General features: G+C 49.2%; 2 long non-coding RNA genes across 3 annotated transcripts; one reads left to right on the forward strand and one right to left on the reverse strand.

Moving 5' to 3' along the window:
* Nucleotides 1-518: 518 nt before the first annotated feature.
* Nucleotides 519-21,649, reverse strand: LOC118972593 (uncharacterized). 2 transcript variants are annotated; one of them, XR_012130413.1, is made up of 4 exons: nucleotides 21,416-21,649; nucleotides 6,208-6,307; nucleotides 2,832-2,932; nucleotides 519-2,383 (listed from the first exon to the last, which is right to left on the reverse strand). It is a non-coding gene; the product is annotated as an uncharacterized lncRNA (long non-coding RNA). The 2 variants fall into 2 exon arrangements; XR_012130412.1 differs by having other exon boundaries at nucleotides 2,816-2,932.
* Nucleotides 21,650-21,795: 146 nt separating this feature from the next.
* LOC108405579 (uncharacterized) lies at nucleotides 21,796-22,567 on the forward strand. Its single transcript, XR_001855222.3, has 3 exons — nucleotides 21,796-21,961; nucleotides 22,327-22,441; nucleotides 22,523-22,567. It is a non-coding gene; the product is annotated as an uncharacterized lncRNA (long non-coding RNA).
* Nucleotides 22,568-22,861: the final 294 nt, after the last annotated feature.

Raw genomic sequence — 22,861 nt, forward strand, 5'->3', positions numbered from 1 at the left:
ATATCCCTTCCTTTCCTTCAGTTTGCACTTCCCCAGGGCCGGGCCTCAATCCACCTCACAAAGCAGCTGGCTCCCAAGGGGTTAGCTCTGACCGTTAGAAAGCTCGTCTGTCTATTCAGCAGACTGTGCCTTCCAGAAATGGACCCACTGGACTGATTGCTGCTCCCAGAAGCCACATGCATTGTCATGCCCTATGAGCAAGCACTTGGGAATTTTTTTTTCTTTCCTTTCTTTTTTTTTAAATTTCTTTATTATTAAGGTACGATTGATATATACTCTTACGAAGGTTTCACATGAAAAAACAATGTGGTTACTACATTTACCCATATTATCAAAGTCCCCACCCATACCCCATTGCAGTCACTGTCCATCAGTGCAGCAAGTTGCCAGAGATCCACTATGTCCCTTCTCTTTGCTACACTGTTCTCCCCATGATCCCCCACACCATGTGTACTAAACATAATACCCCTCAGTCCCCTTCTCCCTCCCTCCCCACCCTCCCTCCAACACCCCTCCCCTTTGGTAACCACTAGTTCCTTCTTGGAGTCTGAGTCTGCTGCCATTTTGTTCCTTCAGTTTTGCTTCGTTGTTATACTCTACAAATGAGGGAAATTATTTGGCATTTGTCTTTCTCCGCCTGGCTTATTTCACTGAGCATAATGTCCTCCAGCTCCATCCATGTTATTGCAAATGGTAGGATTTGTTTCTTTCTTATGGCTGAATAGTATTCCATTGTGTATCTGTACCACATCTTCTTTATCCATTCATCTATTGATGCACACTTAGGTTGCTTCCATATCTTGGCTATTGTAAAAAGAAGCACTTGGGAATTTTAAAAGCAAGCAAGAAATGAAACACAAAGTCCAGCTTGACTTTTGCAGTGGCCGAGGATTAAGTGGTAGGGCTCCCTAATGTACCACTGTTGATTATAGCTTGTTAATGCTTTTGCTCAAACACTGTTTTCAGATAATAGATTTTATTTACTTTCTATTTTCTTTAACTGGAAGTGTAATTTATATGCAGTGAATGCATGCATTTCAAATGGGCAGGTCAACGAATGTTTACATATATGCTTTCCTAGGCAACACTACCCAGCTCAAGATTTAGAACATTAGCAGCCCCATAAGGCTCCCTCTCTGCCCCACCAGGCAGCACACCCAACCCAGAATAATGACTATCTGACTTCTATCACCTGAGATTTGTTTTGCCTGTTCCTGGACTTTATATAAATGAGCACCTACGAAAGGGTCATCCACTTCTTTCTTCTGACTTCTATCTCATAATTATTAAACCAGACAGAACAAAGCTGCCTAGGACAGTTTGCCGGGGAGCGTTTTTCTGTGGGCTCCATTTCCTCCTGATCAAATGGTTGAGCACAGAGCTCAATCAGGACAGCACAGACAAAAGTCTGGGTGACCTCCCCACCCCGCACCACAAAAGTGCAAGGAATTACTATTATTGCTGGGCACACTCAGATTTCATGACCTATGAAAATAGATGCTGGGCTCCCTCCGAGCAGGTGCTGAAGGTTTCTGAACCTCATTCCGGACCTTCTAAACCTCATTTTGAAAGCAGCCCTTTCTGAGCTGTCTCCCCTGGGGATACAGGATTCTAATTTTAAACTCCACTGGGCAAGGTGACTGAAGAGTTTTGGAACCCAAAGTAAAGATACCTTGTACACCGAAAGATTTTGGAGCTGGTTCATTTCCACAATGTGTACTTAAACAGTTAAGATGAGTGCATGGTAAAGCAACATTCAAGCAGCATAAAGGGGAGTACAGCACACAGGAAATTTCTGTTCCACAAAGGGAAATTCTGTTCCATCTAGCACTTCTAGATTGTCGTTTCCCTACTCAGAGGCAGCAGCTGTGAGTAGATCTTGGCCACAGATCCTTCCGGCAAAGCCCAGGCATTTACAAGCACATATGCATCATTAGTTGAGAGATTTTGCCGCATTCGCCTCACGTACATTTTTTTTTAACGCAATTGCTGGCTTATACAGATTGAACACACTGTTGACATGGTACTTTCCACTTGGTGTATCCTACCAGTCAGTCCTTATTCTTTAAGTGAGCTCGTAAAACGCTCCTCAGGAATAACAACAGTAAGCAAGTATATGGCACTTAACCTGTTCCAGGCACTATTATAAACACTTTACATGCATTCATTTAATACACATTTTATCTTTTGAGTGCCTCATCATCAAATGGCTGGAATTCCAATGAGACTGATCCACTCTGCACAGCTGTGTCTGCTCCGTTGGGCCCGAGGGACCACTGCCACTCCAGGGCTGTGGTCCCGTGAGGCCACGGGCTTGTCTCCTTCTCGAGCCCTCTGGTCTGCCACCCCCGCTGGCTCCTCTGAGGCCGGGCTGCTGGAACTTCTGTCCTCAAGGTGAGACAAAAGCAAGAGTATCCAAAAGGGACATTTCTTAGAAAGGCAGCGAAAGCCCTTATTTTCATGATTGCAATTTACATACATAACTCAGATGTGCTGAATTTCCTACGTTGCTAATGTAAGTGTCCCCTTGATTTGTACGAATTTCTCAGAAATGCTCAATTCCATTACTCTAGCAAAACCTACTTTGAGGAAGAAACAGTAGTTTCTTTACTGTAAGAACTCCCAGCCTTTAGTGGGAACACCTGCTTTCTTTTTCCATTTAAAAACGTTTTCCCTCAAAACTTTCCATTATGAAAATTCAAACCTCAGAGAAAGGTTAAAAGTAAAGTAAAAGGAACACCCATAGACCCTCCAGCAAGGTTTAACTGTTCACATCGGTGTCTGTGTATCTATATCCATCCCGCTACTGCCCTACCGCATTCTGCAGACACCTGAGAGCGGCTGGAGACGGGTGGCACTTCCCTCCTGGGTGCTTCTGCAGCCATTGCCTCAGAACATGGGCGCCCCCTTACATGGACTATCATTTTCATACCTAAGAAAAGCAGAAGTAATTCAGAAACATTGTCTGGTATCTCATCCATATTTAAACTTTTTCAGCTGTCCTAAGAAGCTTTTCACACTGCTTCTTTTGAACCAGAATCCAGCCACAGGTCACACATGCATTGGGTTGTTATGTCTCTTAGTCATTTGTCATCCACACTCCCTTGCACCCTTTTCCTTTATTTTGTTTTCTTCTTTTGTTTCTTTCTTTTGAAGCTGACCGTCAGGTTCACAAATCCATGTGAATTCTGGTTACACACTCCAAAGGGGAGGACGCCCTCCGGGTGATGGGTATACTTTCGATTGAACACCACCAAGTGGCAGACTGTCCCCTGTGTAGACATGCCCTATTGGGCCACCTGGAAGGTGGTGACAGAGCTCATGCATGCACAGGCCCCCCACCCCTCCAGACTGTCTCCTCTGGTGATATTTGGCGCCTCGCACGCCCTAGTTCCCAGCCGCCTTTCATTGATGGCCCTTGGCTTGCAAGGTGGTGACTTTCTAAACCTATCAGTCCTTCTACACTTCTCAGCCCATGTTTTCTGTGGAGAGCTTTCTTTTTATGTCCCTTTTTGGAAAAATAAATGTACAGAAAAGAACTATGAATAATATAACAGACCCCTATTTTCACCACCCAGAATTACATGTTAAAAGGTTGGCATAGATCCCTCCAAATTGCTCTTTTAAGAAAGAAAACACAGCAGTGAAAGCTCTGAAATCCCCTGCCCAGGCCCCATGTCCTCACCTCACCAAGAGGAAACACCACCATAAATGTGGCTCTATCTTCCAGGCTTACCTGTGTACCTTTACAAGTATGTGTTTATGCACAAGACAGCATAGAGCACTATTGGGCATGAGCTATTTTTTAAATGTTTATATAAATAGTATTCTGTATATATGATGTATTTTCCTTCTCTTATCCGACATTGTTGAGATCAACTCATGCTAATTCCTGTCTAGCTGGTTTGCTCCCTCTAACTGTATGGCTGTCCACATGTTCTCCTCCATCCCTCCTCCATGAAGGAACACTTGGGTTGGTTCCCATGCCTTGCTGCTCTGACCAGGGTTGTCCTGGGCAGCCCCACACATGCCTCTGCTCAAACCTGGGAAAGTCTCTCATGGAGACATTCACAAACAGGATCTCTGAACCGTGGGGTCTGCACTTCCCCATTTCAGCAGATAACTGCAAACTGGCCACACTGATCTTCATTCCTGCTAGCGCTGCTACTGTCTCCATTCCCCGTGTCTTTAACTACATAGGATGGGATCAGACTGTTTCATTTAGTATCAGATTTTGTGGCAATCTAATAGGTGAGAGCTGGTAGTCTGTTGCTTAATTTGCATTTGCCGATTACTAGCTGGGTTGTGCACAGATGTCTACTGGCCTCTGGGAGAAGGAGCTGCCACTCAAAGGTGCAGTAACTCCCCGGAAGGAAAGGGGGTGTGAATTCGGGAGATGCACACACTACTTGGAGCATCTGAGCTGCTGGCAAATAATAACACTCTCCTCTAGGGATGTCTGAAGCCTCTGGAGCCCACACGAAGCCAGTAGAGGTGATACATTAGCTAGCAATCAGGTGAATATCATGGAGGGATGGAACTATGCTCAATTCATAATATCCCTGTATTTGTATTAATAATAATACTTGTCACCTATTACTGGCTGATCATATTCGAGGCACTTTAGTTAATCCTTTCAGGAGTTCATTTATTATTATTCCTATTTTACTGAGGAGGAGACTGAGGATCAGAGAGGTACAGTGACTTGCCTCAGGTCATTGAGCTGGTACGCCATCTGCCTGTAGTGTCCAAACCCTTCCCTCTGTACGACATTGCCTCTCCATACTCCTCCCACATGCCCAGTTAGTTCCCTGGGAGAAGGAAAGGTGGCTTCTCTCTGAAAAGTCAGTCTTTAGTGGTCTTGCCCCTCCCCTTGGCAATGAAGAGAAATTGTTTGTTAACCAAAAAGTGCAGCCTTGCAAAAAGCTCCCAGGCCACTGGGTTCCTGGATGAAGAGACAAACAGAGACGGCAGTTCAAAGTGCTTCCCTCTCACTGCCCCTCAAGGAGAGGCAGGTCAGGGATCTCTTGATCTCTATGGTTTGGGATTGGTAGTAGCCAGGGTGCATAGGGAATGGAGTAATGAGACTCGACAACTAGGGAGCTTTTATATCTTAAGTTTGAGAGCAAAAAGAATCTCTCTTTTTCTCTGCCTCTCTCTCAGTCTGTCTCCAGCCTCTCTGTTGTGTGTGTGACATTGGGCAGAGATATCTACATACTTCTTCATCGTTATTCAGATGCTAGAAGAGAAGTGTCTTTCAGACTTCAGGTCCAGCCTGCCCAGGTGTACATGGGGAACCTGGGACATTGAAATCTCTAGCCTCTGGGTTGTTTAAGGGCCCAAACTGTGTGACTTGTCCCTAGGGCCCAGCAAAGTGTTCAGTATGCAAGATACATTTCACAAGTATTTGTTGAATGAATTAATGAATGGAGGAGAAGTTTGGAAATTAAAAACAAATGAAGAAAACCTTCAAGATTTGGGTTCCTTTGGGACTGGGGAGGATGGGTGGGAAGGGAAGGATAGGGCGGGGAAAAAGAAAGGGGGCATTATGATTAGCATGTATAGTGTGGGGGGGGGCACGGGGAGGGTTGTGTGACACAGAGAAGACAAGTAGTGATTCTACAGCATCTTACTATGCAGATGGACAGTGATGTGAAGGGGTGTGATGGGGGACCTGGTGAAAGAGGGAGCCTAGTAAACATAATGTCTTCCATGTAACTGTAGATTAATGATACCAAAATATAAATAAATAAATAAATAAATAATAAGATTTGGATTCCTTTGGGTTCTGCTGGGTGGAGGCGACCAATTCGAGGAAGAAGAATCAATGAACGGGGTCCTTCGTGAGAAGATGGGGCCAGCCCCCTCCCAAGGTGGTCGGTGACTCAGGAGCACTCACAGTCCACTGACTCACCGACGCCCTGGCGGGGCAGAGTGGAAGCCAGAGACAGAGCCCATATGCAGCCTCTGCAGGCAGCCCTGCTGCCTCCCTGCTCTCCTTTCCCGCCTGTCCCCTGCCCCCTCCTGGAGTCAGGCGGGACACCCCCCCCTCAGGGAGTCCAGCTGCAGGCTCTCTGCGCGACTGAGTCTCAGCTCCAAGGGCACCTCCTTGGAGAGGCCTTCCCGGCCCCCCCAGCCCAAGTCTCCACCCCAACCACTCTGATTTGGCTTATTTCCCTCCGATCTCTTTAGAATGGGTGTGCTTACAGGAAGACCATCTGCTTCCCCCTTGAATGTAAGCTCCTGCAGGCCAGCGGCTTGGTCTTGACATCACGGTGTCCTTGGTCCCTGGATCCATGCTCTGCACCTGAAGGGCACCAAGCAGACGAATGAGAGAGGGAAGGCGGTGAGGGGCTGATTTCCACGCCGAGGCCTCAGGCAGCTCCTGTCACAGTCAGTGGCCTTCACAGCTGGGGAAGGGGCTTGGGCCGCACTGTGAGGGTGAAGGTGTGTGTGTGCCTGTATGTGTGTCAGGGGGGCATTGAACAAATAATGAGAGATCACAGTTAGCTGAGCACCTGCCATGTGCTAGGTTTTCACTTCATCCTCAAATATTTTATTTTAAATCACTTCATCCTCAAATAAGGGGAATGTCATCACGACCGTTTTACAGATAAGGGAGCTGAGGCTTAGAGAGATGGTGTTTGGTCCCTGGCTGGGGACATGATGGTGCTGAGGTCCTCCCGGAGCCTGTGCTTTCCCTGGCAGATCTCCATCAGGCCCCACACAGGGGCCTCACCTCCTGCCTGACCCTGGTGCTCTTCCGCCCAGGGACCTCTGACCCTCTCAGAAAGGACACGTTGGCCCAGAAGCAGAGACACTCACTCACTCAGTGCACACGTACTGTGTGCAGCGGTGCTGGGTAAGCAGCAGTGTGCTTCAAAGTTCCTACACTCGTGGAGCTCAGTCCAGGGGGTGGAGGACGGTGTGAACACTGACAGAGGTAGACGGCAGAATGTCAGACAGTGGTCTGCTGTGGCGTGAAGTGGGGTGGCAGGCTCAGGGGTGCCCAGGGGGAGATGGGGCAGAGCAACTTAGGCACAGGGCAGTTCAGGCAGTTGGTACCGTTAGGAATGAGTGAACCTGGCCTATCGGTGGGGCTGAGAAAAAGGCCTGTTGGGTGGGAGTGGGGAGCAAGAGGGAAGGGAATGTTTACTGAACAAATGAATGTCTAAAACAACACACTGGGTTCCTCAGTGCCTGGCCCAGAGAAGTCCCTCAGAAACACCTGAATTGAATCAAATTGAACGGAATCAAGTCAGTGCTCTGCGTGGAAAAACAGAAACAAGTGTCTGGTGCAGCCTACCTCATGGGAAATTCCCTCCAGGAGGAAATGTGACTGGATGTCAACCTCCTGGGGGTCAGTGAACCAGAATGACATACCCAGATAGAATAAGGCCGATTAGCAAATCTCAGACTGCAGCAGCATAACTTACAAGTTTTGGGTAAAGGAGAAAAAAATTCTTGAGAGCTTTTTTCTTGCAGGACTTGAGTTTAATCTCCCACTACTGGAGGTTAATCTGTTTCCCCCCTTTTTCTTGATAAGTGGGAAGCTGGCTCTGGCAAGAGAGGCTAAACCAGCGCTGGGTCCCGACACCATGTAGCTGGGCTGGCCTGCCTGTTTCAGCTCTGGATCTGAAGTGGCAAAGAACCTGGGGCCCCCGAGGGTAGCGATGGGGAGATTCTGCTTCCAGCTGCCTGCTCTACTCTGTTGACCCACACTTCAACCTGGGACTCTATAATAATAGCTGACAAAGCTATGAGGTGGGTGCAAGTATGACCCCACTTTAGAGATAAGGAAAATGAAATTTAGAGAGAGTAAATCACCTACTAAACATAAAAACCACATCCTTTTCCCAGGCTTTCCTGAAATATCAGGAATGACATCAGCATTTACTGAATTACTCAAACCTGAAATCTGAGGACAGCCCTTGATTCTTTCCTTTCCTCACTCCCTCATCTTATCCATCACAATTTGTCCATTCTATCCCCAAGAACAGAACATCCTCAACACAGCTATTTCTCTCCCATCCCTGTTGCCATCACTGTTGTTGTGCATGCTGTCATCTCTGTGATGAGCCACTGACTGTCCTCCTCCAGCAGTTTCAGGTGAGCTTTTCAAAATGTAAATCAGATATAGGGTCAATCGCTTTTTGAAAACTCCCTAATGTCTTCTCATTGCCCTTAATTTTTTTCTGCCTACTTCTAAGATTTTTCTCTTTCCTGTCATTATTATGATTTCCTATTATGTTATTGTGCTGTGCCTCAGTATGATTTTCTTTTATTTATCCTGCTAAGAGTTCATAGTCCTTCCCAAATCTGTGACTTGATGTCTTTCATTCACTTAAAAATTATTCTTAGTCATTATCTCAAACTATTACCACTGCCCAATACTTTCTTTTCTTCTGGGACTCCAATTACACATATGTTAGATCTTTTTTTTACCACATCCCAAATGTCTCTTCAGCTTTATCAGTCTGGATCCTCTGACCTACCTTCCAGTCCTTCACATCTCTCTTCAGCTATATCTTATCAGCATTAAAATGATCTTTTGAGTTATTCAGTTACTGAGTTTTCAGGTCCAAATTTCCATTTGATTCTTTTTCTCCCCCTCCCTCCCTCCCTCCCTTCCTTCCTTCCATCTTTCCTTTCTTTCCTTCTTTCTCTCTCTCTTTCTTTGCTTGGTTTTCTTCCAATTACTTTTTTTAAATAATAGATTTTATATCTAACGGAGGTTTATGTTCACAATGGAATTGAGCAGAAAGTGCAGAGAGTCCTCATATGACCCCTGCCCATCCATCCCACACATGTATAGCCTCCTCACTGTCAACAGCCCACATCAAAGTGGTACATTTGTTATAACTGATGAACTTACACTGACACATCATTGTTAACCAGAGCCCATGGTTTGTATTAGGGTCCACACTGGTGTTGTGTGCTCTATGGGATTTGACAGATGTGTAAGGACATGTACTCATCATGACAATATCAAACAGAATACCTTCACTGCCCTAAAAATCCTCTGTGCTCTGCCTGTTCATCCTTCCCTTCACCCTAACTCCTGGAATGAAAAATTATATAGATAATTTGATGTCATCTTCCTCCTTACTTTTGCTTTTGGCAAGAAGCTAGGCTGGGATCAGTAGTAGTCCCAGATCACCTTAATTGACTGAGGAACTGAGATGACTTAAATGTGGTTGTCAGTCCCTGTAAGGGCTGGTCAATTCTTACTCACCTTTATTCCTAACATGCAGCCCTTAGTGATCCCAGCCCAAGGCCTTGGAGGTTAATGAAGCCCTCCTCCTTGGCGGGCTCTAAACCCCAGCCTCCATGACTCAGAAGAAAGCCCTGCTCAGCTTCTCAGCCTCACAGATGTCACTTTCTGCTGAGTTGCCATCCCCTCAGGGGAAAGATGGTGCCCCTACCAGCCTCATCTCGCTGGGCATCTCTCTTCTCCCAGATCTGCCCCATAATTTCTCACTGCCTTGATAGTTATCTATTACCATCAAACATTATGTTTCTCTTTTTAATTTTGTCCAGATTTTTTAGCACTCTTGGCAGGAGGAATGGTCTGAAATAATCTGATCCACCATTGCTGGAAGCTCTCCCATTACCTTCAGAGGAAAGTAAAAACTTCCTGTCCTACCTACCAGGCAATGTATGATCTAGATACTGCATAGCCCTCCAGCACCCTGTCCTACCATTGTGTCCCTTGCTCACCACTTTGTAGCCAGACATGCTTTCTCCTATGACTTGAACATGCCAAGCTCCTTTGTGCCCCAGGATCTGCACATGCTCTCCCCTCTGTCCAGAATGTTGTTTCCTTTACTTCATCCTCCAGGTCTCTGTTCAAATGTCACTTCTTCTGAAAGGACTTTTCTCAGCTTTCATTCTGACACATTCAGGCCATACCATCACATCCCTCTTTACCTGGCCTCTCTTCTATGTACCCTCTTCTTCTCTTCACACCTGTTGCTACTAATTTTAAATTTTTTACTGATTTGTTATAATTTGTTTATTATCTGTCCTCCCACTAGGTGGAAGTCCTGTGAGTGGCAGTGCTGTCTTCATTCAGGCTCCTCATAAGCAGACTCCAAGTTGAAGATTGAGTACAAGTTTTTTGTTTGGGAAATGCAGGTAAGGGGTAGAAAATTAGACAAAGAAGAGAAGCCACACAAGAAAGGGTGTGTTATTATGCCAGCTACTTGGTGGGCAGCTGGAGCTCAATCCCACAGGGAAGCTCTGGGAAATGGTGCCAAACTCAGGCCCAGGGATGAGGGGGCTGGGTGACTATGCACCAGTTCCTACAAGTCCAACTGGCTGAGGGATACCCCTGGAGCATGCTGCTTCCCTGGCGCTTACTTCTGCCCTGCCTTGCAGCAGATGTAGCAGTCCCTGGCAGTTAGGTGGATCCCTAGCAGCTGGCAGTTATCTGGCACGCAATGCAGCGGCAAGGTTCAAGGGGAATTCACCAGGGGCCCTGATAGGATCGTGTCTGTCTGGGGATCATTTTATTTCCAACCACTAACATGAGGCCTGGCACATAGTAGGAAGTCAATGAATATTTGTTGAGTAAGTGAACTTTTAGAACTCTGTGCTAAGAGTAGGACTTAGCTCTCTGAATGGGCTCACCCTGTCATTAAAGACTGTTGGTCAGGCTCAGAGGAGGATGGGAAGGGGCTTTCTGTAATGGGCATGTGGTCAGAGAGGGCACCCAGCAGCCTGGAGCCTGTCCTGCATGAAGAGAAGAAGGAGAAGAGAAGGCTCAGTGACAATCCTCACCAGCATGGTGCCACCCTGGGGGCTGTCCTGTGGAGACCCCGTGGGGCGAGAAGGCCTCGGGAGGTGGTGCTCAGTGGAGCTTTGAGGAGCACCTGCATCGGCACCACTCAAAGTCTGCCCAGGAGAGTAGTGAGTCCCCATCACTCCTCCTCCAGAAGAAAGTATGTTCCCTGCCCTCGAAGCGCCGCTGTCTGGTTGGGGGGGACAAGACACCACTCTGCATAGAGTTGGTCAGAAAGAACAGGTCCAAGAGCAACTCAAGACAAAAGCACTCAACTTCCACTCCCAGTTGTGTGAGCTCGCATGGGCATCAGAGTAGGGGTTCTAAGGCAGAAGTGGGTAATTCTATGTGATTTTTCTGTATGATCTTAGAGTGTTGTGTTTCAAGGGCTTCCTCAGCCCAGTGTTTGGGGTCTTGTTGGATGAGAGCCCTGATACCTGCATTGAGATCCTAGCAAGCTTGGTAAGGAACCAAAAGGAAAGGAACCAGCCCCACCCAAATCTCCGAATCTCTGCCTCACCATTTCCCCACTGTGATAGTTAAGTTCATGTGTCGACTCGGCTGGGCTATAGTACCCAGATATTTGGTTAAATGCTAGTCTAGATGTTGCTCTGAAGGTATTTTTTCAATGAGATTAGCAATTAAATCAGTGAACTTTGAGTAAAGTGCATACTGTGGGGGTCCTCGTCCAATCGGTTAAAGGCCTTAAGAGAAAAAGACTGAGGCTCCCTAAGGAATACAGATGCCTGCTTCCGGACAGCCTCCAGGCTCAAACTCCAACATCTGCCCTTTCCAGCATCTCCAGTCACCTGGCCTGCCCTGCAGATCTCAGACTTGCCAGCTCCCACCACTGCATGAGCCAATTCCTTAAAATAAATCTGTTTTTAAAAATTAATCTCTCACATCATGGAGGGTGTGCAGGACCTCCTCCTAGGACCTGTGGGAGGATCTGGGTCTGCATTTCCTGCACCTGGAGGAGGCTGCCTGTGCTCAGGGACCTCAGTCCTGGCCAAGTTGCCCAGACAGCTATAGCTTGTGGGTATACCCATCAATGGTGACTGTGTTTGAAATTAAAACTGAGAAGTTAAAGATCTATCTGTTGACTGATTGATTTGAAGTAATAATAATAAACTAACTACTTGTTAAGGTAAGTATGTATTGTTATAAGCTCACTATGTACTGAACGAAAATTAGTGAGGAGCAGCACTTTTTAATGTCTGGCTCAAGACACGGCACCTGGTCCCTCCCACCTGCCCACGGCCAGTCTGTGGCCACAGGTAGTGTGGGGCAAGTATTGGACAGATATGCCATAGACCTGTGGCCGTCAAGGTTGGACCTGGCAGGTTCCTCGGAAAGGCCCTGGGGTCCCACTGGGTTTGTCCACAGGGCTTCTGGATGGACTCAGAACCCTCAGCAGGAAAGACAGGGTGCCCAGGTTCACATGCCCCCTCCGCTCCTACACCTCACACACCCAGGATCGGAAAGCAGCCCTGTCTGAGCTGAGTTTTCTCTGTGGAATGACAGCTATCTTCTCTGATAGCTCCTACTTCCCAGCCTCTGTGGGCCGCACCCAGCACCCTGTCAGCCCTCAAGCGGTCAGGCCTTATTATTGCCAGTCCTGCTGGGTCAGCAGGATAGTGAGGGCCTTACTACCCCCTGCACTTTGCCTGCTCCCGGGCTGCCTGGGCAGGGAGGCGAGCAGGAGAGATGAGTGAAGGGAGGATGGGGGAAGCCAGAGAAACCCAGTCTTCATCCAGGGCCAGGGAAGAGTTCACCAGTGAATGCAGTCAAGGGAGGACAGGTCACAGCTAAAGTTGCATCAGGCTGCAATGGGTTTTCTGGGAAGTTCTGGACTATTCAGCTATTGGCCTCCCTTGCCCAAGTGCACCCTCCTCTCCTGCCGCTGCATGTCACCTGGTCCCTGATCACCACCTTGGGTGCCCACTGCCACACTGGGTGCATGCCGTGAGGAGCCGGGGAGTAAGAGAGGGCCCAGCCTGGGTCCAGGATCCTTTTCCTATAGCCTGCATGAGCCCCAGCCCAGTTGTAATGAGGGGTAGTGTAGCAAGGAGTGAGGTGGCTTTCCTTTTTGTTGATGATTGAAATGGAATGGAGTGCACAAACCCTACGTGCTCATCTCCAGGAGCTTTGGCACATGGATTGGCCTCTGGGACCTCCATCCAGCTGGAAATCTGCAGCCCTGCCCTATCTGCTAACCTCTCACTAGAGCTCAGCTTTGCCTGATTTTAAGCCTCAGATGAACAGAATCATGGTGTCTGTTTTTGTGGGTCTTGATCGTTTCACTCCACGTGATGTGTGAGGTCCCCTCTTGGGTGCGTGCAGCTGTCATTCATCCGCCGTCATTGTCCCTTGGGTTCCGCGGGTGACTATGACACTGCTCTTTCATCCGTCCTCCTGAGAGGGACACCCAGGCAGCGTCTGGACTGGGGCTATCACCAGTAGCACTGCAGTCTTTTGGGGAAAGCGTTGGCACATCTGTGCTGGGCATGTACCCAGGAGGGAAGCTGCTGGCTCATGGAGGGCTGTGTTTAGCTTCCCTGCGTGTTGCCAGGTAACTGCGTCCAGAGGGGCTTGCGATGCTTTACCCCGCCAACCCACTGGGAGCTGCGGTCCAGTGGCTGGGCCAGACGCACGGCAGGTCCCTCTGCCACTCAGAGCTGGGACACCTGGGGCAAACCACACAGCCACCCCGGGCCTCAGTTTCTCATCTGTGTGATGGGTGGCAGAGGTCCCTACCTCACAGGGCCGTCGGTGCTGACTGCGAGTGTGCTGCGCCTCTCCCAGCCTGACAATCAGTGTGATGGCCTCAGGGAGGGTGTGACTGCCAGGTCTCACCTGTCCTAAAGGAGTAAGCCCTGCATCTTGCTTCCAGAAACAGCCCACGCTGGGTCCAGGTGGTCTCCATGCTCCCCCAGCTCATGCTCCTCCCGCATAGTGGGGGCCTCTCCAGCAGTCGAGAACGGGCTGTGCGTGCCAGCCTCATGCCCACACTGTCTTCCCACCTGATGTGGGGCCCGGCCAGATCCCAGATCCCTACCCCAGAAGTGGCCCGGCCCCAACGGCACCCCTGGTCTCAGGGAAGGCTGAGACCCCAGAGCGGGATCCAAGGCCAGCATTCAGCTCTTCTCCACACCCCCTCCGTGCCCCAGGCTGGCCTCTGTTAATGGGAACATGGGGCACCCTGTTCTGAGCCACTCTGGGGAAAAGGCACACATATTTCCCACTTGTATGTGACAAAGGTATCTTCCCACCACCTCGCTGTCACCACCTCCAAACCTGTATCACCCACCATACCTGTGTCACCACCACATCCACACCTCTGTCACCACCAGCACACCTGTCACCACCACCTCCACACTTCTGTCACCACCACTCCACACCTGTGTCACCACCACCTCCACACCTCTGCCACCACTACCATGCCTGTGTCACCACCACCTCCACACCTGTGTCACCACTACCACACCTGTGTCACCACCACCTCCACACCAGTGTCACCACCACCATCCCTGTGTCACCACCACCTCCACACCTGTGTCACCACCACCTCCACACCTGTGTCACCACCACCTCCACAGCTATGTCACCTGCTGGGCCCACCCAGACAGCACTCCTCTGGCACCTTCATGCAACACTTATGAAAAACCTTTTAGTTCCTCCCACATGCCCTGCCCTGCCCTGACTCAGAGCCCTGCACATGCTGTTCCTTCTGCTGGAAACATTCTTCCCTCCCGCCCTTTACCTGCCTGATGCTTTCTCTTCCTTTTCACTCAGTTCTAGTCTCCACCCTGGGACACCTCTCTGGCCTCAGCCTCCATCGCTAAAGTGCACCTGCCTCTTCAGCCCCACCTCCCAGGCCCTGTTTGTCTCCTTCACAATGACTTCACCCTTCAGGTGTAGTCAGCTGTCTCCTCAGGTGGAATGCAGCATGAGAGCAAAGACCTGATCTAGTTCATCCATGTGGTCCCGGGAGAGGAGAGTGGACGCTCAGTAAGTACTTGTCCAGTGGCTGCGTGCATTTCACATAGAAGACAGACGTGGGGATGAGAAACTTGCTCATGGTCACAATGAACAGCAGTGCTGGAGTTGCCACCCCTAGAGCTGGCACTTCCTGAGGACTTGGGTGTGCTGGGCATTGAGCTGGAGGCAACACAGGCCATCCAGAGCCTACGAGGTGCTGTCATTCACTTACAGACCCCACCAGGGCAGTCTCACGGCTATCTGCTGGCAGAGCTGAAACTGGAGCGGGGTCAGCCTGGCCCCCCGCACTGCTCACAGGGTCAGTGGGCTTGGACTCCGTTTTGCCCTCCAACCTAACCAGCAGGTCCTGCAGGTGTCACCCTCCAAATGACTCTCAGATAACCCCTCTTACCTCCTTCCTGACCCCCACCTACTTTGAGCCAACTGAGCCATCACCTGGACTAGCCGGGCAGCCTCTTGTTTGGCCTCCCTCCCTCTACCTTGCCCCTCCTCCATGTTATCCCCAGCAGGACCAGTGTGGTGTGCTGAAACCTCAGATGGGCTCAGCACCCCTCTCAGAGCTCTCTGCCGGCTCCCAGCTCACTCTGACTGAGAGTCTGAATCCTTGCACCAGACCCAGCCTGCTGGACCTTGGACTTTGTCTCCCTCTGATCTGTCTGCTGCTCTCTCCCTGCTGCACCAGCCCAGACACAGGCTTCCCCTCTGGGATGCAAGCATGTCAATCATGCTCCCACCTCAGGCATTTGCACTTGCTGTTCCCTCTGCCTGGAATACTGTGTACCCAGATATCTACTTGGTAACCAACCCATCACCTCCTACAAATCTCTGTTCAAATCTCACCTTGTCAGTGACAACAACTCTGACCATGTGTATAACAAATGGCACATGCAGGTCATGCTCAACAAGTATGTGGAAGGAAGAAGGGTGGGCGGGAAGGAAGAGAGGATTAAGGGAGGGAGGAGAAGGGAAGGAATACCGCACAGCCATGTTCACTCCAGTGAAGTCAGGACACATGAGCACCCAAGAGAACCCAGATGGAGCGAATAGAGTGATGACAAAAGGCCGACACAAACTGGGATGAGGGGAGGGCTGCAGCTGTCTGAGCAGCCCCTTCTGTTCTCTAACTGTGCCCTCCTGCCCCCACCCGGCAGCCTTGCCCAGCAACCAGGGGCTCTGGACACAGCAAGAGGCTCAGGCCCCTGGGAGTGGGAAGGGAGGCTGAGACACGCAGAGGCCCTCAAAACACATCTAATTTCTGCTCCAAGCAGGCAATCCTGCCACTCCCTGAGGAGGGGGCCTAGGCAGCGGGTTCTAGCACCGATGATGTCCCCAGCTTGGTGTGACCTCAAACTAGGCTTGACGTCCTGGGCCTCAGTTTCCCCTTCTGTCAAAATCAGGGACAGTAGATGCCCTCATCCAGAAAGTTGCCCCACTATCTTCTGAGCATCTATAAATACAACCCACACAGTGCTCTCTGCTGGAAAACCTGCCACGCCAGACCCACCCGGGCCTTCTAGGGAGCGTTTCACTGGGAGACAGTAAACACGGCACCTGGCTGGTTGCACCCCAGACCAAAGGCAAGGTCACCTGGCGCCTCCCACCCTTCCTCCACTCCTTCCTCTTGGGGGGACTGTGGTTTCACAGAGAGCGGCCCAGGCCCATAAATAGCAGCTGGCCACTCACAGGCCAATCCTCCCAGGCCCCAAAAAGGAAGTGAGAGAAAGGCGGGCACTCTTGTTCTTTGTGCAGAAAAGAACTGCGTCTGCAGTGACCCGCCAGACACCCGCCCCCCGCCCCTTGGGGGGTCTGTCTGGGGGCAGGAAGGCGGTTCCGCCGCACTGTAGCTGACGCTGAGGAGGCAGAGGTCCCGAGTCACAGCTAACACGGGAAGGGCTGAGGCTGCGCCCAGGACTCCCTGTCCTACCTCGCTCTGTGAATTGCAGTTTGTTCAATAGGGTCTTGCGGACAAACCACAGGGCACCTCCCTGTGTAAAGAAAGCCCCGTGGGGAGTCCTGTTGAGTGGTTTTCCAGGACTAGGTGACTCAGGGTAAATTCCTTTACAAGGTCCATTTGCTCGCAGATCAAACAGGCAACCCCTCCCTGCTTAGGGGAAACTAGATTCGGAGGTATTGCGGGCTCTGAGAATAACCTGGCCCAGGCAGGCCCCGCAGGGGACTTTGGAGGAGTCGCATGGGCTCAAGAACAAGGTCGTTGGCTGCCCCTTGAAGCCGAGAACGGAAAAACCGAGAGTGGCGCCCTCCTCAGCCCTGCCCACGCTGGCCGAGCGCGCCTTCACCCAGCTCCACGTTGTGCTGCCCAGACCCTGCCAGACGCATCAGCAGGGAAATGGAGGACCACAAGGACACTGAAGTGTCGTGTCATGGAATGTTGTACAGCAGAAAAAGAAAAGGCTGTATCTGTTATATCTCTGCCGTGGGGCTCTCAAAAACTTTTTTTAAATGAGGAGGGAAGGCAGGTTACACTGTGGCTCCATTTGGGTGAATTTTAAACACAGGCTCCAAACAGCAGTAGGTGTAATTCACTTACACTGCACACATCTTCAAATACAACAAATGGACCGGAAACACAAACTCACAGGAACGGTCACCTCGTGGGAGTGCGCTACTGGACTTGCTCAAAAGGGACACAGCCACTTCACGTGCAATACTTTGGATCTCAAAAAAACCCAGCATGGAGCAAATCCAGCCAGCCTTAAACAAGGACCATTTGGGTATTTGTTAAATTATTTCTTGTGCTATTCTGAATATTGAAATCTTTTATGTTTGTTCAACCGCTGAATTTCAACATTGAGCCCTACTCTGTACTGGGTTGTGGGTATACAGCACAGGTAAGTCAAAGTCTTACCCTCTGAGACTTTGGACCACTTAGAAGGGCCACGCAACAAATCAGTTAAAGCGAGCGTGTCCGCTGCTGCTAAGGGCCAATGGGGAGAAAGAAGTGCGGCAGGAAGACAGGGGTTCCGGGTGCAGGGGCTGCAAGGTTACGGGGGATAGTGCGTCTGTTTCCCACAGCTGCTGCGTTTAAGTAACCCCACTCTGGTGGCTTAAAACAACACACATTTATTCCCTCATGATTTGGGAGGCCAGCAGGCCCAAACCAGTCCCCCTGGGCTGAAGTCAAGGCATCCGCGGGGCTGGCTCCTCCCGGAGCCCACAGGGGAGGACCTGTTCCTCGCCTCTTTCTGCTCGCTGAGCGGTGGGCTTGCCTCCCGTGGCTCGTGGCGCCTCCCTCCGTCCTCGGAGCCGTGCCGCCACGCAGGGCGTCACGTGACCTGCTCCGGCCAGGTCTCCCTCTGCCTCCCTCTCGTGGGCACACTGGGGATTGCGGCTAGGGGCCACCTCGAGAGTCTGCATCCCCTCCCCAGCTCCCGGGCCTAGACTCAAGTCACAGCTGCGGAGTCCTTGTCACACAGGGACTGATCGCAGGCTCAGGGATTAGCGCCTGGATGTCTTTGGTCAGTATTCAGTCTGCCATCTGAAGTAAAGGGCACGTCACGACAAAGTGACGTTTGAATAAAGACCTGAAGGAGCTGTAAGGGAGCCTCATGGTCTCTGTGGATGAGCACTCTAGGCAGAGGGAACAGAGGGAACTCTCGGCACGTTTGAGGGGAGACAGAGGTGGGGAGTGCAAGGTGGGGAGGCTGCTGAGCGAACAGCATCCACATGCAGAGGGCCTTTCTGTCATCGTGAGAAAGTAGGTTTTCCCTGAGTGAGACGGGAGCCATGGGAAGGCTTGACTGCTCCTCCTCAGAGACTCTGGCCACAGGGCTCTCCGGGACACATTCCTTCCTGGACACACTTATCCCTTTTTATTGCTGAGATCCATATTCCATCGTATGGGTCATCCACTGGCCTGTTCACAGATATCCCAGATGTTTCCAGTTTTTGATGATTACCAATGAAGCTGCTGTAAACATTCATGTGCATATGTGTATGGATATATTCTTTCATTTCCCTTACATCTAGGAGCAGAATTGCTAATCATAATGTAGGTGTATGTTTAAAATTTCAAGAACCTACCAAATTATTTTCCAAAATGTTCAGACTGTTTATACTCTGACCAGCAGGGTATGAGCATTCCAGTTTCTCCACATCCTCATCAATACTTGTTATGGTCAGTCTTTTTAATTTTAGCCAATCTAATAGGGATGTAATGGTATCTCATTCAGTTTTAATTTTCACTTCTTTAATGACTAATGATGTTGAGCATATTTTCCCATGTTTATTGGCCATGCATATGCCTTCTTTGATGAAGTATTTGTTCAAATCTTGTTCCTGTTTTTAAAAATTGGATTGTTTTCTTATTATTGTGTTTTTGAGAGTTCTTTACATATTCTCATACTAGTCCTTTATCAGATACGTCATTTGCAAATCTTTTCCTCCAGGCTGTGGCTTGTCTTTCCATTCTCTTAACAGTATCTATTGAAAAGCAGAAGTGTTTAATATGAAGTAATATATCAGTTTTTCCTTTCATGGATTATGCTTTTGGCATCATACCTAAGAAATCTTTGCCCAACCAGGGTTTTCTCATGTATTTTCTTCTAGAAGTTTTATACTTTTAGGTTTTATATTAGGTTTCACATGATCCCCTTGGGGTAAATTTTTGTATGTAGTGTAATAGCTATATTTTATATTAAGTTTTGTAGATGGATCCAAATTCATTTTTTGCATATAGATTTTAAATAGTTCTAGTACCATTTGTGGAAAGACTATCCTTTCTTCAATGAATTACCTTTGCATCTTTGTTGAAAATCACTCATCCTGATATGTGGTTCTATTTCTAGACTCTATTCTGTTATGTTGAACACTGTTCCATTATATATCTTTCCATTAATACCACATTCTCTTGATTACTGTAGTTTTAACACCAGCTTTAAACCAGCTCTTAGCTTTGCTCTTTTTCAAACTTGTTTTGGACATTCTAGGTTCTTTGCATTTCCATATGAATAGGACATGTAAGTGAATATAGGATATACATATATATCATATATATCTTCAGAGTTCCCCAGAGAAGCAGAACTATATATATATATATATATATATTGCATACTATACATGTAAATATACAATATATAGTATATATGATACATATATAGTATAGAACATTAACACATTTTATTGAACATATGTAATATTCTATACAATATGTTGAATGAATTAAACATAATTATATTATATTAAAGATTTTTATATTATTCTATAGAACATGGAATATTCTATACAATATGTTGAATGAATTAATAAATATAATTAACATTATATAATATAAATTAATATATATTATAAATATACATACTATGTGTATATATGTTGAATTAATTAATAACTTTATCTGTTTATTTATCACATCCCCAGTACCTGATGCTCAGAACAGTAAATGGTAAGGAACAATAAATGAAGAATGCTAGCTGGCATGAGTCTCTCACTTAGCCTTCCTGATCCAGGCCTAGAAATTCACTGGAAACACCTTCAGTGAAGCGCTCACTGGCTGGGGGTTCAGAGTCTCTGCACTTTCATCTTCAGGAGGGGTGACTTTGGAGGTCTTAGACACCCTTCTCCTCTTCTCAACCAGGTTATATCTACACCCGAGGTTCTCAACCAAAGCAATTCTGTCTCTCCTGGGGACATGTGGCAACATCTGGAGACATTTTTGGTTGTCTCAAAGGTGGTGTGAGTTTGGGATGGGGAGTGGGGTTGCTTAGGGCATCTGGTGGGTGGAGGCCAGCGGTGCTGGCAAACAAGATGGAGTGCACAGGGCAGCCCCCCACGAAGGATTACCTGGCCCCAGATATCAGTATGCTGCTGTAGAGGAGGCCTGTGTACACTAGGTGCTCTCTAAGTGCTCCACATCCAACCCCCTCCAAGTGAGACTTCATGCCAGCTTCCTTCAGAACTACACGAGTCCCACAGGGACGACTGAGACACTGCAAACCACAGGCAAGAGGCATCTGTTCTACAAGGAACATAGTGGAGACCACAACCATTCTACAAGCTTTGCATACAGATGGGTTTGTTTCTGAAAACTGAAATTACAGAAGTACCCAAAGAGGAGAGAGAGAGCTTCACAACCTGAGTTTAAATTAGCAACTGGAATATTCTTGGCTCCTGGTAGAAAACGGAGGTGCTAATGCCAGACGAAGCCATCTACTGTGCCCAAGCAGGTTTCCTTTTGTTCTGCTCCTTCTCACTCTTTTCCAAGAGGAGCAGATGTTTGAGGCCAGATGACTAGCTGGGCACGCAGAAAACAAGATTCATGTGCAAACAGAAAATAATCATTTTAGCAGAACGGAAAGATCTGCCAACTACCCAGGACTGTGGTGATGAGCTGACCTTAAGCTGACGGGCAGGAGGTCAGCAAGGCAAAGCACCCACAGGCCTTCTCCGTCTGCCGCAGAGGAGGGGGAGCCACTGGGTGAATCGGTTTATCAGCACACACGGGCACCTACATTGAGTTATCTGCTGGGGCAGCTACTAGTCTCCTGTCTTTTTAAATTTTAATTTAAACTAAGTAAAATAAAAGCTCCAGTTTCCCTTGCCCAGGAGGCAGGCACACCAGGTGCTCAGAAACCACAGGGTTCCATTCTAGGCGCAGGCCATTCCCCACCTCACCTCTGAACGCCAGCCCGCTGTGGCCGCGCCGGGCGCCAGCGGCCCGCTGTGGTCACAGGCCGCGCCGGCTCCCGGCGGAGGGGCACTGCCTTTGCCTCCCCGAACGCTGTGCGCCTCCTCCTGGCTGTCCCCGCTCCTTCTCCCGCTTCCGGGGTCTCTCATCAGCCCCGCCCCAAGCCAGGAGTATCGCTCCTTCTTCGAAAGCCCCATAGTTTCTTACACACACCGGTGAATTTATTGTTTTGAAATACGTATGCATTTCTCAGAACAAAAGCCAACGCCCCTGTGCGGCCTCAGGGCCGTCTGTCCTCGGCCCTCACGGCCCTCTGAACGCATCTCCTCCCTCCCTTGCCACGCCCCCCCGCCCGGGGCTGCCTGCGAGTCCTTGAGTGAATCACAAGGCTTCTGCCTCGGGGCCTTCTCCATCTCCCTTTGCTCTGCTCAGAAGGCTCCTCCTCCCGCACCTGCACGGTCCTGCCTCCCTTCTTCCTGGTCTGCTCAGACTCCGCCTTGCCGGGAAGACCTTCCCTGGCGGCCCTCCTGCAGGTACAGCGCGCGCGCACTCCCTTTCTGCAACCCCCCGGACACCCCGCCCGTGGCTTTTCCTCAAGGACCGAGGTGTGGCGCCCGCTGTGGGCAGCTCCTCTTACCAAGCAGGAGAGCGGATTTCCAGCAAGTCCTGAAGCGCAGGGACTCACGGACTCCTTTGCCCTGCAATGTGCCACATCCGCGTCCTGCCCAAGCCTGGTCTCAGCCCTGGCGCCAGTGGGCAGGGTGGTGGGGGCTCCGGGCTCCATCCCTGCCCTGGGAGTAACGGCTACCTCTTATTCTGCTACCCTGTAAGTAAAGATAATTTAGAATTGCCTTTGTTGCTCTTTAGTGAATCCTGTGTTAATAATTCTTCCTATTAGACATGTCTGTTCCAGTGACGGTTTGGTTTCTGTATCCTACTTGGGCCTGACGAATGCGGAGCGACCCCGTTCCCTCTCGGCGCTCACCCACAGAGCGCGGTGTACTGCATGTGTGGTAAGTGTTGGGTGAGTGAATGGCTGACAGCTCTCAGTTTGGTTAAACCAATATATTGGTTACTGCTTTTTATCCATCCAGGGAACAACAAGAAGATCTAAAATGGAAATAAACGTATTTTGGGCATCTATGGTGTAAGTGATTTCTAAGTGCTGTGGAAGATGCAAAGATACTTGTTTGCAAGGAGAAGAGCTTGCACATGCTCAAGTTTCGGAAAACACTATGAGCAACACTTGCTGTGGTTTTCTAAGCAGAAGCCCTTGGTGGATCCCACTCCACAGGGTGTTGGAGGAAGATGGCCCCATGGCAAAGGTATGCAACATCAGCTCACAAAGGCTGAACGGTCCTCATCTCTCACCTGGCTGGGGACTGCATCCAAGAGCCTCAGACAGGGCTTTGGTCAGTTTCTGAGAGTTGAGA

Source organism: Manis javanica, chromosome 4 (genome assembly GCF_040802235.1).
Source record: "Manis javanica isolate MJ-LG chromosome 4, MJ_LKY, whole genome shotgun sequence".
In the NCBI taxonomy this organism is placed as follows: Eukaryota; Metazoa; Chordata; class Mammalia; order Pholidota; family Manidae; genus Manis; species Manis javanica.